The sequence below is a fragment of the Malania oleifera genome, chromosome 10 (genome assembly GCF_029873635.1).
Source record: "Malania oleifera isolate guangnan ecotype guangnan chromosome 10, ASM2987363v1, whole genome shotgun sequence".
In the NCBI taxonomy this organism is placed as follows: domain Eukaryota; kingdom Viridiplantae; phylum Streptophyta; class Magnoliopsida; order Santalales; family Ximeniaceae; genus Malania; species Malania oleifera.
The window spans coordinates 33,078,932-33,093,203 of NC_080426.1; positions in this window are offsets into that span (position 1 = coordinate 33,078,932).

Genomic DNA, 14,272 nt, shown 5'->3' on the forward strand with positions numbered 1-14,272 from the left:
ACGATCTACGAAAAACGTATAAGGAAAAGTATATGTATGTTTATCATTAAATATTTTTACAGTTTTAAAGTTAAAAGTTTAATTTAACAGTTATAGTATATGATTATAAAATTTTACTGTTATAATTGAGGACAAAAGTTTTATACAGAAATTTTTAAATTTATATTTATTCTAAAAGAAATTTTGAAGTTATAGTATTAAATATTGTTTTACGAAAATTTTTAAAAAAGCTCATTTTGGTCGCACACTAATAATAATCTTATTTACTTACTGAGCGTCGTCTCACTTCAATCATATTTTTATTTCAGATAACTCTGAAGAGCATGTTGGAAATCAGACTTAGCAAGCATGCGGGTGGGGATAGAAAAATAAAGATTTGTTTAGAAATATTAGTATGGTTTCAGATATTTATGTTTGTGTAATTTTTCTTCTTTTGAAATAAACGATTGTAATATAGATAATTAGCGCTCTGGTTTAATAAAAATTGAGTTTATTTGCTTCCACTGTAAATCAATAGTAAAAAGTTAATATCCCAAGCCCCTCGGGGTTGGGGTGTTACATTTAAGCAAACTAAGTTTCGTCGACGAAGAGTGGGTTTCGTCAACGAAATTATTGAAGGACTCGTCGATGAGATGACATGGCTCGTTGACGAATCCAGTCCTATAAATATCAAAAATTCGAATTTTAACTTCCGAACTAAGCAATCTCTCACCCTCTCTCTCTCCCTTCGGCTTCCTCTCCTTCTTTCTTCGATTTCGAGCCAAATTTACGCTGGATCGACAATCTAAAGCCACCACGACGCTCTTGGGGAAGTTCTCTCCAAATCTATCAGAGCGGATTGTTGGTGAAAGCAAGTTGGAAATCATCCCTGAGTTGAGGTAAGGCTTTTTAAGCCAAATTTGGTCTTGCGGTAGTTATAGGAAATGATATACACGTGAAAATACTGAAGTTTAATACTGAGAGTTTTCATTTTCAGGGTATTGATCAGAAAATCCTACGGATGTTAAACTAGGATATTTTAGGAGGCTTTCTCAGTAGTCAGGTAAGGAAATAGACTAACACAGTTATTTTTCACGCAAATTATTATTATTTATGAGCAAATTGTGCACGATATTTGAATATTATGGAATTAATGCACATTTGGAAAAAATACTGCTATTATGTTGAAACGCGTATATATGTATGAGATGCTAGAAATCATGATTTTTAGAATATAATGTATGATTTTATACAGCAAATGTGTGGCATAAATATTATTTTACGTGGAAAAATATTATGATATGATAATGATATGAATGTAGTATGGTTTGAGAAATTATGAAAGTATACAGTACATTATGATTATGTCAAATACATGATAAAATGATTATTTTCAGAATGACGTATTTATGTATGATTTCGACACGAGGCTGTATTTATGTTTGATTTCAGTGCGATACCGTATTTATGTATGATTTCGATGTACGGCCGTATTTATGTATGATTTCGGCGCGAGGCTGTATTTATGAAATATTCGGCGCGAGGCCGCATTTATGAAATTATGAAAGATGTTATATTATCATATACTATATGTTATCAGAACCCGGATGTTAGTTTAGTTTAGTTCAGGAGCACGGTACCGTAGCTATATATAGATCAGATATCTATGTTCAGATTAGTGCTAACCATCCCACGAGAGGGTGGGAGATGGATAGTCGATGTGGCTTTCAGTAGAGTGTAGACATCCACTTGGCAGTCCGGACCAGGGTGTCGTGGGCCCATCGTACTTACAGATATTTTTGACTCGCCAGTGGTCGGGCGGCCATTGTCGGGTCCCGCCTTCGGGCTGCACAACCCGTCATAGAGGGTAATACATAACATCAGTTAGTTATTCATCCTGGATATGTTTTCAGTATTATCAGATATAACAAACGATTTATAAATGTTATAAGTTACTAGAAAAATATGAAAGTATATGATGATTCAGTATGTTATGATGAATGTTTACAGATATATGAAATGTATTGTATATGTATAACTGCATTATATATTCATGTTGCCACACAGCTGTATTTAGTTTATTTTCCCTTACTGAGAAGTGTCTCACCCCCTGAATATTAAATGATTTTCAGGAGACCCTGAGAGACCGGCCGGTCGTGGCCGCCGTTGAGCTTAGTGAGATACCCCACTAGGAGGGTAAGATTTTGTACTGGGATCAGTAGACTTTTGTTGTATAATCCTAGGGTCATTTTGATATTTTGGTGATTGTATATAAGTACAATATTTTGATGATGTAGTAAACTCTGGTATTATGTAATTAATGGTTGATGGATGTAATTTATTTTTACTACTGCTTAGGTTTCCACTATGATTGACAGGTGTCCCCGTTACCCACGAGTCGGGTTGACTTTTCTATTTATTACGTGTCATTTTATATTAAGATTTTGAGGTCGTTACAGTTTGGTCTCAAAGCCTAGGATACTAGGTTCTGTAGACTCTAGAGTGCAGCAGTAATAATACCAATGTATAGGATAAGGGGATTTGAGGTTTGGTTTCGTAGTCTAGATGTAGGATTTGCGTGGTGGTTTGTGTGATTTTCCTGGGGTAATGATTTCAAGAAAGTCATCGTAAACTATCGTCGGGTTGGGTATCTAGGTTGCAGGATTGAACCTTGAATTAAGATCAGGAGAGATGGATTAACTATGAGAATATACTATATGAGTTGAGTGATATGTATAGTGAAAGGGGTTTTGAGTTAAGTTATTTGTTTTCAAGATAGACCTTGGTGGCAATAGTGCCCACGCCAGTGGGAGTGAGGGTGCTGGACCCTCAGGCGCTGCGGGTAGTGATTCAGATGTCATCTTACGCAGCGTGGCACAACAGGTTATGGCAGAAATGTACAGAAGTTCGAAAGAATAGGTTGGTCTATCTGTAGGCCATGGTAGCTTGATTGAGAAGTTTATTAAGATGAATCCTCCAGCTTTCTCAGGGGGGAACAGATCTTGCAGTCGCGGAAAACTGGGTGTAGGAGATGGAGAAAATATTTGCAGTGCTACAGTGTTCTGAGGAGCAGAGAGTGTTGTTTGCCACATATAAATTGACTGGAGAGGCCTAGAGATGGTGGTCGGCGGCGAGATTATTAGAGCAGCAGAGGATTGTACCTATGGAGATGACGTGAGATCAGTTTAAAGAAATATTCTTCGATAGGTATTTTCCAGCCTCGTCCGGGGAGACTAAGATTGAGAAGTTCCTGAATCTAAAGCAGGAACAGCTGTCAGTGCAGCAATACACGGCGAGGTTCATCGAGCTATCTCGCTTCACCCCGTACATCATTCCAAATGAGGTGAAGAAGGTACGACAGTTTGAAAGAGGCATGAGGAGAGAAATATACAAGCAGGTATTGATACTGAAGTTACAGGACTTCGCCGAGTTGGTTGACCGAGCCACTATAGCAAAAATTGGTGATTGGTTGGAAGCTGAGAAGCAGAGGCAGAAGAAGAGATCCACACCTTCCGATTCCCAGCAGGGAGTCGGTCGTGCTTCGTGGAAGAGAGGTGGCTATTATAGAGACCGGAGACAGGAGACTAGGAATCGCGGTTTTCAGGGTGTGCAGCCATCTCCAGCTTGCCCATCTTGCGGGAAGAGACACCTGGGGGAGTGTCGTGCCAGGCAAGGTGTCTGCTACAGGTGTGGAGATCCAGGACATATGATGAGGGAGTGTCCGACACAAATTGGTGCTGCTCCTGCTCCTAGACCTGCTCGAAGAGGTTACGAGGCCCCATGTGGAGGCCAGCAGAGGAATATAACCCCAGCCAGAGTTTTCGCTTTGACGTTAGGCGATGCTGAGGCAGCCGGCGACGTAGTGATAGGTACTTTTAATATGTTTTCATTTAAAGTTATTGCACTTTTTGATTCTGGTGCCACACACTCGTTTGTGTCCTTGGGATGTGTTAAATTATGTGGGGCGAAAACTCAATCATTAGATGTCGGGTTATTAGTGGCTACACCGACCGGGTCAGCAGTGAGGTGTAGTAGGGTACTCCATGATTGTCCAGTTGATGTTCAGGGGAGAATTTTATCTGCTGATTTGGTGGTGCTGGATATGCACGGATTTGACATCATCTTCGGCATGGATTGGCTAGCAGCTAATTCTGCTATTATAGATTGTCATGCAAGGGAAGTGATATTTAGACCTCCAAGGAAACCAGAATTCAGATTTACAGATTCACGAGTGCAATCTTTACCTCAGATGGTCTCAGCTGTTCAAACGAGGAGACTACTTCAGAATGGTTGTTTGGGATTCGTGGCTTTTGTGAAGGAAATGTCAGAAAATGAATTGAAGCTTATCAATACGCTGGTGGTAAAAGAATTTACAGATGTGTTCCCAGACGAATTACCAGGTTTACCGCCTGATCATGAGGTAGATTTCCCTATTGATCTACTTCCAGGTACAACACCGATCTCTAAAGCACCGTACCGAATGACGCTAGCAGAGTTGGCAGAGTTGAAGGATCAGTTGTAGGATTTGCTTGATAAGGGTTTCATATGACCTAGTGTATCTCTATGGGGAGCTCCAGTGTTGTTTGTGAAGAAGAAGGACGGGTCTATGAGGATGTGTATAGATTACAGGGAGATTAATAAAGTGACAATCAATAACAAGTATCATCTACCCCATATCGATGACTTATTCAATCAGCTCCAGAGTACACGGGTATATTCTAAAATTGACCTTAGATCAGGCTACCATCAGGTAAAGGTGAGAGCAGAAGATGTATCGAAGACAGCTTTCAGGAACAGATTTGGGCATTATGAGTTTCTGGTCATGCCGTTTGGTCTGACTAATGCTCCTGCGATATTTATGGATTTGATGAATAGGATTTTTCATCCATATTTAAATCAGTTTGTAGTTTTTTTTATTGATGATGTACTAGTTTATTCAAGGAGCTATAAGGAGCATAAGGCGCATTTGAGGCAGGTCTTGCAGATGCTTAGGGAGAAGAAGTTGTATGCAAAATTTAGTAAATGTGAATTTTGGCTCGAGAAAGTTGTGTTTTTGGGGCATGTTATCTCAGGAGACGGAATTTTTGTAGATCCTAATAAGATTGAGGCGGTAGTGAATTGGGCTAGGCCAAGGAACGTCTAGGAGATCAGGAGTTTCTTGGGATTAACTGGTTATTACCGTCATTTTGTCGAGGGATTCTCAGCTTTATCAGGGCCTTTGACACGACTGACTAGGAAGAATGCCAGATTTGAATGGGACGACAACTGTGAGCAGAGTTTTCAAGAACTGAAGCAAAGGTTAGTCACAGCACTTGTATTGATCATCCTATTTGGGGGTAAGGATTATACTATCTACAGTGATGCAACCTTGAAGGGACTTGACTGTGTACTGATGTAGCATGGCAGGGTGGTAGCGTATGCGTCTAGACAGTTGAAAGATTGTGAAAAGAACTACCCTACCCATGATCTTGAGTTGGCTGCGATGGTACACGCATTGAAAATTTGGAGGCATTATCTGTACGATGAGCAGTGCGAGATTTTCTCTGACCACAAGAGCTTAAAGTATTTCTTCACCCAGAAGGAGTTGAATATGAGACAGAGAAGGTGGTTAGAGTTAATTAAAGATTTTGATTGTACTATCAGTTACCACCCAGGGAAAGTAAATGTGGTAGCTGATGCGTTGAGCAAGAAGACCGCGAGCCTAGTGTTGGCAGCTATGGAGATCCAGCATCCGATTATTATGGATCTGAAGAGACTCAGTATAGAGTTGGCAGAGAGTAGTACTCCAGTATATATCACCAGCCTAGTGGTACAGCCTACTCTACAAGAAAGAATTAGAGTTGCTTAGAAAGAAGATCTAGAGTTAGTAGAGGTGATGGACAGAGTGCAGAGTGGACAGGGAAAGGAATTTTGCATTTCGAATGACAGAGCTTTGCGGTTCCGTTCTAGACTGTGTGTTCCTGCTGATGCTGACATTAGGAGGACTATTTTAGGGGAGGCTCACAGATCCTTGTATACAGTTCATCCCGGAAGTATGAAAATGTATAGGGATCTGCGAGAGTTTTACTAGTGGAGTGGTATGAAGAGGGAGATTGTCGAGTATGTAGCCCAATACTTGACGTGCCAACAGGTAAAAGCTGAGCAACAGAGGCCAGCGGGTCAGTTGCAGCCGCTATTTATCCCATAGTGGAAGTGGGATCATATATCCATGAACTTCGTTTCAGGGCTGCTGTCGACATCACATGGCCAGAATGCGATTTGAGTGATAGTAGACCGATTGACTAAGTCCGCCCATTTCCTCCCTATCAAGATCAGTTATTCCCTCAACCAATTAGTGAAGATTTACATTCAGGAGATAGTTCGTTCTCATGGGGTGCCAGTATCTATTGTGTCAGATCGAGACCCACAGTTCACGTCACGGTTCTAGAGAAGCTTGCAGAAAGCTTTAGGGTCTCATATATCATTTAGCACGACATTCCATCCTCAGTAAGATGGACAGACTGAGAGGACGATACAGATACTAGAAGATATGCTCCAAGCATGTGTTTAAGACTTTGGGGGTAGTTGGACTCAGTTCATGCCTCTGGTAGAGTTCGTGTATAATAACAGTTATCAATCCAGTATTGACATGGCGCCGTTTGAGGCTTTATATGGCAGGAGATGTCGATCTCCTTTATATTGGAACGAAATGGGTGAACGGCGAGTTTTGGGTCCAAAGATGGTGCAGCAGGCATATGACAAGGTTTAGCTTATCAGGGAAAGAATCAGTGCAGCTTAGAGCCGACAAAAAAGTTACGCCGATAATCGCCACAGGAATTTGGAATTTGACGCTGGTGATCATGTGTTTCTGAAGATAGCTCCATTAAAAGGAGTTATTAGGTTTGGTAGGAAGGGTAAACTTAGTCCTAGGTTTATCGGTCCATTTGAGATTTTAGAGAAAGTGGGACCGGTGGCCTACAGGCTAGCTTTGCCACCTACACTATCCAGGATGCACGACGTATTCCATGTATCTATGATGAGGAAATAAGTCCCAGATCCTTCTCATATTATCAACCATGGTGAGTTAGAGCTCAGTGATTCGTTAGTTTTGGAGGAGGTACCGGTGCAGATTCTAAACCAAAAGGAACAGGAACTACGTAATAAGAAAATTCCTCTAGTAAAAGTTTTATGGAGGAATCACGCAGTAGAAGAGGCTTCTTGGGAGCTCAAGGAACAGATTAGACAGAAATACCCGCAATTATTCTAAGGAGTCCATACGTAATTAAGAAATGTGAGTAAATATGTGATGTTTTCCTTGTAGGTACATGTAATGTTTTAGGTAGTATGAGGTATTTTAGTTTTGGGGGAATTTTCTTTTGGTATATGTAATCTCCCAGGACTTGAGATGTAACCGTGGTATTCCTCCGCCATAAGTGATGGTAAGTAATAAATAAGTAGACCATTTTGCCTACTAAGGGATGATAAATTACGTGAATAGTAAATTTCGAGGATGAAATTTTATAAGGAAGGGAGAATGTGACAACCCAAATAAAAATGGTATTTAAAATAATAAAGAGAAAGGGAACTTGTCAGAGGCCTCGTCGACGAACACACGGGATTCTTCAACGAGGGTATAAGAGGACCTTGTCAACGAAGGCCAGATTCGTCGACGAGGAAATACCGAGAGAGGTTTTTGAGCAGACTGAATTTCGTCGACGAGGAGTGAGTTTCGTCGAAGAAATTATTGAAGGACTCGTCAACGAGATGACGTGGCTCGTCGACGAATTCAGTCCTATAAATATCAAAAATCCAAATTTTAACTTCCAAACTAAGCAATCTCTCACCCTCTCTCTCTCTCCCTTTGGCTCCTCTCCTTTTTTCTTCGATTTCGGGCCAAATTTACGCCGGATCAACAATCTAAAGCCACCACGACACTCCTAGGGAAGTTCTCTGCAAATCTTTCGGAGCGGATCATTGGTGAAAGCAAGTTGGAAATCATCCCTGAATTGAGGTAAGACTTTTTAAGCTAAATTTGGTCTTGCGGTAGTTATAAGAAATGATATACACGCGAAAATACTGAAGTTTAATACTGTGAGTTTTCATTTTCAAGGTATTGATCAGGAAATCCTACGGGTGTTAGACCAGGATATTTTAGGGAGCTTTCTCAGTAGCCAAGTAAGGGAATAAACTAAAATAGTTATTTTTCATGCAAATTACTATTATTTATGAGCAAATTGATTTCCTGAAAATATGCACGATATTTGAATATTATGGAATTAATGCACATTTGGAAAAAATACTGCTATTATGTTGAAACGTGTATATATGTATGAGATGCTAGAAATCATGATTTTTAGAATATAATGTATGATTTTATACAACAAATGTGTGGCATGAATATTATTTTACATGGAGAAATATTATGATATGATAATGATATGAATGTAGTATGGTTTAAGAAATTATGAAAGTATACAGTACATTATGATTATGTCAAATACATGATAAAATGATTATTTTCAGAATGACGTATTTATCCATGATTTCAGCGCGAGGCTGTATTTATGTATGATTTCGGCCGAGGCCGCATTTATGAAATTATGAAAGATGCTATATTATCATGTACTATATGTTATCAGAACCCGGATATTAGTTTAGTTCAGTTTAGGAGCACGGTACCGTAGCTATATATAGATCAGATATCTATGTTTAGATTAGTGTTAACCATCCCACGAGGGGGTAGGAGATGGATAGTTGATGTGGCTTTCAGTAGAGCGTAGACATCCACCTGGTAGTCCGGCCAGGGTGCGGCGGGCCCATCGTACTTACAGACATTTTTGACTCGGCAGTGGTCGGCCAGCCATTGTCGGATCCTGCCTTCGGGCTGCACAACCTGTCATGGGGGGTAATACATGACATCAGCTATCTATTCATCTTGGGTATGTTTTTAGTATTATCAAATATAACAGACGATTTATAAATGTTATAAGTTACTAGAAAAATATGAAAGTATATGATGATTCAGTATGTTATAACAAATGTTTACAGATATATGAAATGTATTGTATATGTATAACTGCATTATATATTCATGTTACCACACAGCTGTATTTAGTTTATTTTCCCTTACTGAGAAGTGTCTCACCCCCCGAATATTAAATGATTTTCAGGAGACCCTGAGAGACCGGCCGGTCGTGGCCGCCGTTGAGCTTAGTGAGATACCCCACTAGGAGGGTAAGATTTTGTACTAGGATCAGTAGATTTTTGTTGTATGATCCTAGGGTCATTTTGATATTTTGGTGATTGTATATAAGTACAATATTTTGATGATGTAGTAAACTTTGGTATTATGTAATTTATAGTTGATGGATGTAATTTATTTTTATTGCTGCTTAGGTTTCCACTGTAATTGACAGGTGTCCCCATTACCCACGGGTCGGGTTGACTTTTCTATTTATTACGTGTCATTTTATATTAAGATTTTGAGGTCGTTACTGAATACATCTGTAAACTCCTTTACTACAAGCGTGCTAACAAGTTTCAATTCATTCTCTAACATCTCCATCACAACAGCCACAAACCCCTGACAACCACTCAGCAGTAGTCTCCTGGCCTGGATAACTGAAACTAGCTGAGGTGGGGATTGCACTCGTGACCCTACGAACTTGAATTCTGCTTCCCCCGGAGATCTGAATATCACTTCTCGTGCTCGGCAATCTATGCTAGCAAAATTTGCTGCTAGTCAATCCATGCCAAATATAACATCAAACTCGTGCATGTCCAGCACTATCAGATCAGCAAACAAAGTCTTTCCTTGAATATTAACTGGAAAACCTCGGTGCACCCCTACTACACCTCACTGCTGACCCAGTCGGTGTAGATACCAACAATTCAACATCTAATGATTGTGTCTCAACCCCACATAATTTAACACACCCCGAAGACACGAACAAGTGCGTAACTCCTGAATCAAACAATGCAATAAATTTAAAAGAAAGCATAATAAACATACCTGTCACCACGTCACCTGCCGTCTCAGCCTCACCCGGCGTTAGAGTAAACACCCTGGCTGGAGCCGCATTCCTCTGCTGGCCCCTACGTGGCGCCTGATAACCTCCCCAGTATGGTTTGGGAGTTGGAATTGCTTCTGGTGGGGTAGGGCAGTCTCGCACAATATGCCCCGATCTACCGCAGTGATAGCACACCACACCACCAGCTCGACACTCTCCCCAGTGCCTCCTACCACAAGTTTGACAGCCTTGAGGACCCTGCCCCACCTGCACCTCGCGTCCTTCCGTCTCCTGTCTCCACCCTCTGCCATAGTTTCCTCTCCTCCACTGACCTGGTCTATGATCCTGCTAGTAGCCCGTAGATGCAGATCTCTCCCTCTGTCCCTGCTCCTTTGCATCGAGACGCTCACCAATCTCTGCCAAGGCTGCCCTGTCGACTAACTCAGCAAAATCCTGGATCTGCAGCACCACCAACTACTTGAATACACTCCGCCTCAAGCCTCTCTCAAACTGTCTCGCCTTTTTTACTTCATCAGGAACAATATACGGGGCGAAACGAGAGAGCTCGATGAAACGCGCCACATACTGTTGGAAAAATAGCTGTCCCTACTTTAGACTCAGGAGCTCTTATACTTTAGCCTCCCAAACAGTAGTTGAAAAATACCTATCAAAGAACAATTCTTTAAATCGGTCACATGTCATGGCTATCGGAGTCACTCTCTGCTGCTCCAATAGTCTCACCGTAGTCCACCACCTCTCAGCCTCTCCTGTCATTCTATAGGTGGAAAAGAGGACCTTCCATTCCTCGGTACACTGCAACACAGCCAAGACTTTCTCGGTCTCCTGCATCCAGTTCTCAGCGGCTGCAGGTTCAACTCCACCTGAGAACGCCAGAGGGTTCATCTTCGTAAACTTTTCTATTGTGCACCCATGGCCTATAGATAGACCACTCTGCTCCCTCAAGTTCCTAGCGATCTCAGCCATAACCTGCTGAGCCACGCTACGTAATACCGCGTCAGAGTCGGTCCCAGCTGCACCTGATGGTCCTGCTCCATCACTGCCACTCGCATGGGCACTATTTCCTCCTTGATCCATATTGAAGAATAGAAGTTGCAACTCAGTAATCCTATCCTCATAATTTACCCACCTATCCTCACCACTTATCTCAACATTTTTAACTCATTTTTAATCCACAATTCTGCACTCTAGGAACACAACCCGACAATAGCTTACTATGGTTTTCCTGAAATCGTCACCCCAAGAAAAACACAGAAATTACCACAGAAGTCCTGTATCTAAACTGTAGAACAAAACCTCAAATCATTTCCTAAATTTTGGTATTGTTTCCGCTGCATTCTAAAGTCTACAGAACCTAGCAATCTAGGCTCTGATACCAAACTGTAACGACCTGCTTAATTTCCACATTTTTATTTATTACAAAATCACAAACTTTAACTCAACAAATCATAATCGTCCTGGACCCGTGGGTACTAGGGATACATCAGAACACATAACGGAAGCCTAAGCAGCAGGAAACACACAATCACAATATTATAAATACGAAAACATCCATCACATTACCATAAATACCAGAGTCACTATATTCATTGTATTTTAGTATATTCATCCCAAAAGTAAGATCTAGGGACACTTCCCACAAAATCCAACTATCCCTACTAAAACTTACCCTTCAAAGAGGGCAGACAAACAGCTTTAAATCAGTGGGGCTTTTCCCGCTCTCCTATCTGGGGCTCCTGAAAAGTTTATAAAATTTTGGGGTGAGACACCTCTCAGTAAGGGAAATAAACTAATACTAGTGTGTGGCAACATGAGTATTCCGTGTTATACATATATCGTATAGAAACATATTTAACGACTGTTATGTCTTATCTGGGAAAACATATATATCATCATAACATGGTAGAACATACTGCATTTTCATAATCATATTTCATCTCATAAAATATAATACAAAAACATTCCTGGTAGGTTAGCTGACTGTTGTCATGTATTACCCCCACATGACTGGGTTGTGTTGCCCGAAGGCGGGACCTGACAATGGTTGGCTGACCACTGCCAAGTCTAAAGTACAGTCTGTAAGTCTGATGGGTCTGCCTGAGTTAGTCCGCACACCAGGGGCGCTCACACACTTCTTAAAAACCACAACGACCATCCAATCTCACACCACTCCGTACAGTAGCGTTAATACAGATATCATGATCGTGAAGACCATGGACACATAGCAACGGTACCGTGCAAGTGCTAGCCTAGACCAAGCCAACGGGGTTCTGATATCATATAACATATACTGAAACTGTGATACATGGATATTTCATATCATTAATTATCAAATCAATTATATCATTTTGCATATATACGTATATCATGAAAATCATCGGCCCGTACACCGGTATTACACATTTTACCATAGCTCGGCCCGCACGTCGAAAAATCATATCATAGCACAGCTCGTACGCTGGCAAATCACATCCATAGCTCGGCCCGTACGTCGAAAAATCATATCATAGCATAGCCTGTACGTTGGCAAATCACATCCACAGCACGGCCCGTACGTCGGCAAAATATATCCATAACTCAGCCCGTACGCTGGCAAATCATACATATAGCACAGCCCATACGCCGACAAAACATATAAAAATCTCGGCTCGTACGCCGATTTTTCCATTATAAAAATACGTATCATAATCACATTTTTAGAAAATAGTATTTCATAACAATTTCTACCCATGCCACACTGAATTGGTTTTTCGTATATTTAACATATCCTCACTTTCAATAGCATTTTCTCAAATATAAATATATTTATTTTCCTGAAATCAAATGCTATTACAATATACATATTTTTCATAAAATACTAGCTTAATTTATCCCCTTACATGATTATTGAAAAGCCCCTAAGAAAATCTGTTCCGCCTCCGTAAGGTTCCCAACTCAACACCCTGGAAACAACATTCATAGAACTAAAGTTCAGTATTTCTATGCGTATAACATTTCCTACAACTGTCAAATAACCAAATATTGAGTAAAAAGCCTTACGCTGGATTTGGGATGGTTCCCAACTCAACCCCACTGACGATCCGCTCCGGCAGATTTGCAAAGAACTTTCCCAAGAGCGTCATGGTGGCTTTAGATCTTCGAACCGGCATAAATTTGGCCTGAATTCGAAGAGAGAAGAGAGAGAAAGCGTAGGGAGAGAGAGAGAGAGAGAGAGAGAGAGAGAGAGAGAGAGTGAGAGGTTTCTAAATTTTGAAGTTAAAATTTGGGTTTTTGATATTTATAAGACTGGATTCGTCGATGAGTCACGTCATCTCGTCAACGAGTCCTTTACTAATTTCGTCGACGAAACCCACTCCTCATCAACAAAATTCAGACTGCTCAAAAGTGCAATTTCGTCAACGAACGCGACTGCCTCCTTCTGTTTCCAGTTTCCATTTCCCTTTCTTTTATTATTTAAATACCATTATTTTTCGGGTCGTTACAAATGCATTATTTAATTACATAAATTATATTTATGATTTTTCTAGATATTCAGGTATATGGGAATGAAATTTATGAATTAATGCATGTTTTGGGAAATAAGATATTTGAACTTAGTAAACCTTAGAAGCGATTTTAATATTAATTTTTAACTATATATATGTTTTCCCTAGACAGTTAGTATATTATAGTGTAACACTCACTCGTGTGGCATGAGTATGATTATTTTATAGTATGTATACACAGACCAGAATATTTTATGATTATAAAAAACAAGAGCAGTTTGATAATGATTTTCATAAATAATATAGACATTACAAAAAAAAAATGATATTATACAATATAATATTACAATTCAGTCGGTCTAGTGTCGTGACAATTTAGCCGACATAGTATCGTGATATTTCGGTCAGCCTAGTGTCGTGATAGTTCAGCCAGCCCAGTGCCATGACAGTTCTGTCAATCCAGTGTCGTGATCATTATATATAATAGTTTATTCAGAAATTCTGATATGACAGATTTTACACCAAAACATGAAATGAGTTATGTTGACCTGATAGGTCACACTCAATTTTGATCATGACAAATACTCTTAGTATTGATAGTTGTACTAAGGCTTGCATGCAGGTTCACCCTACACGTGTACTCAAACTAAAAGGCATATCATGATGGCGTGCGGTGATCAAGCAGAAGAATGAAGAAATCTGTGTTGTAATTTGTATATTCTATTCATCTTCTTCATTCTAGGATGTAAATTTAATTATGGATTGTACACCTATGACTTGTAATAATTTGTATCATGCATG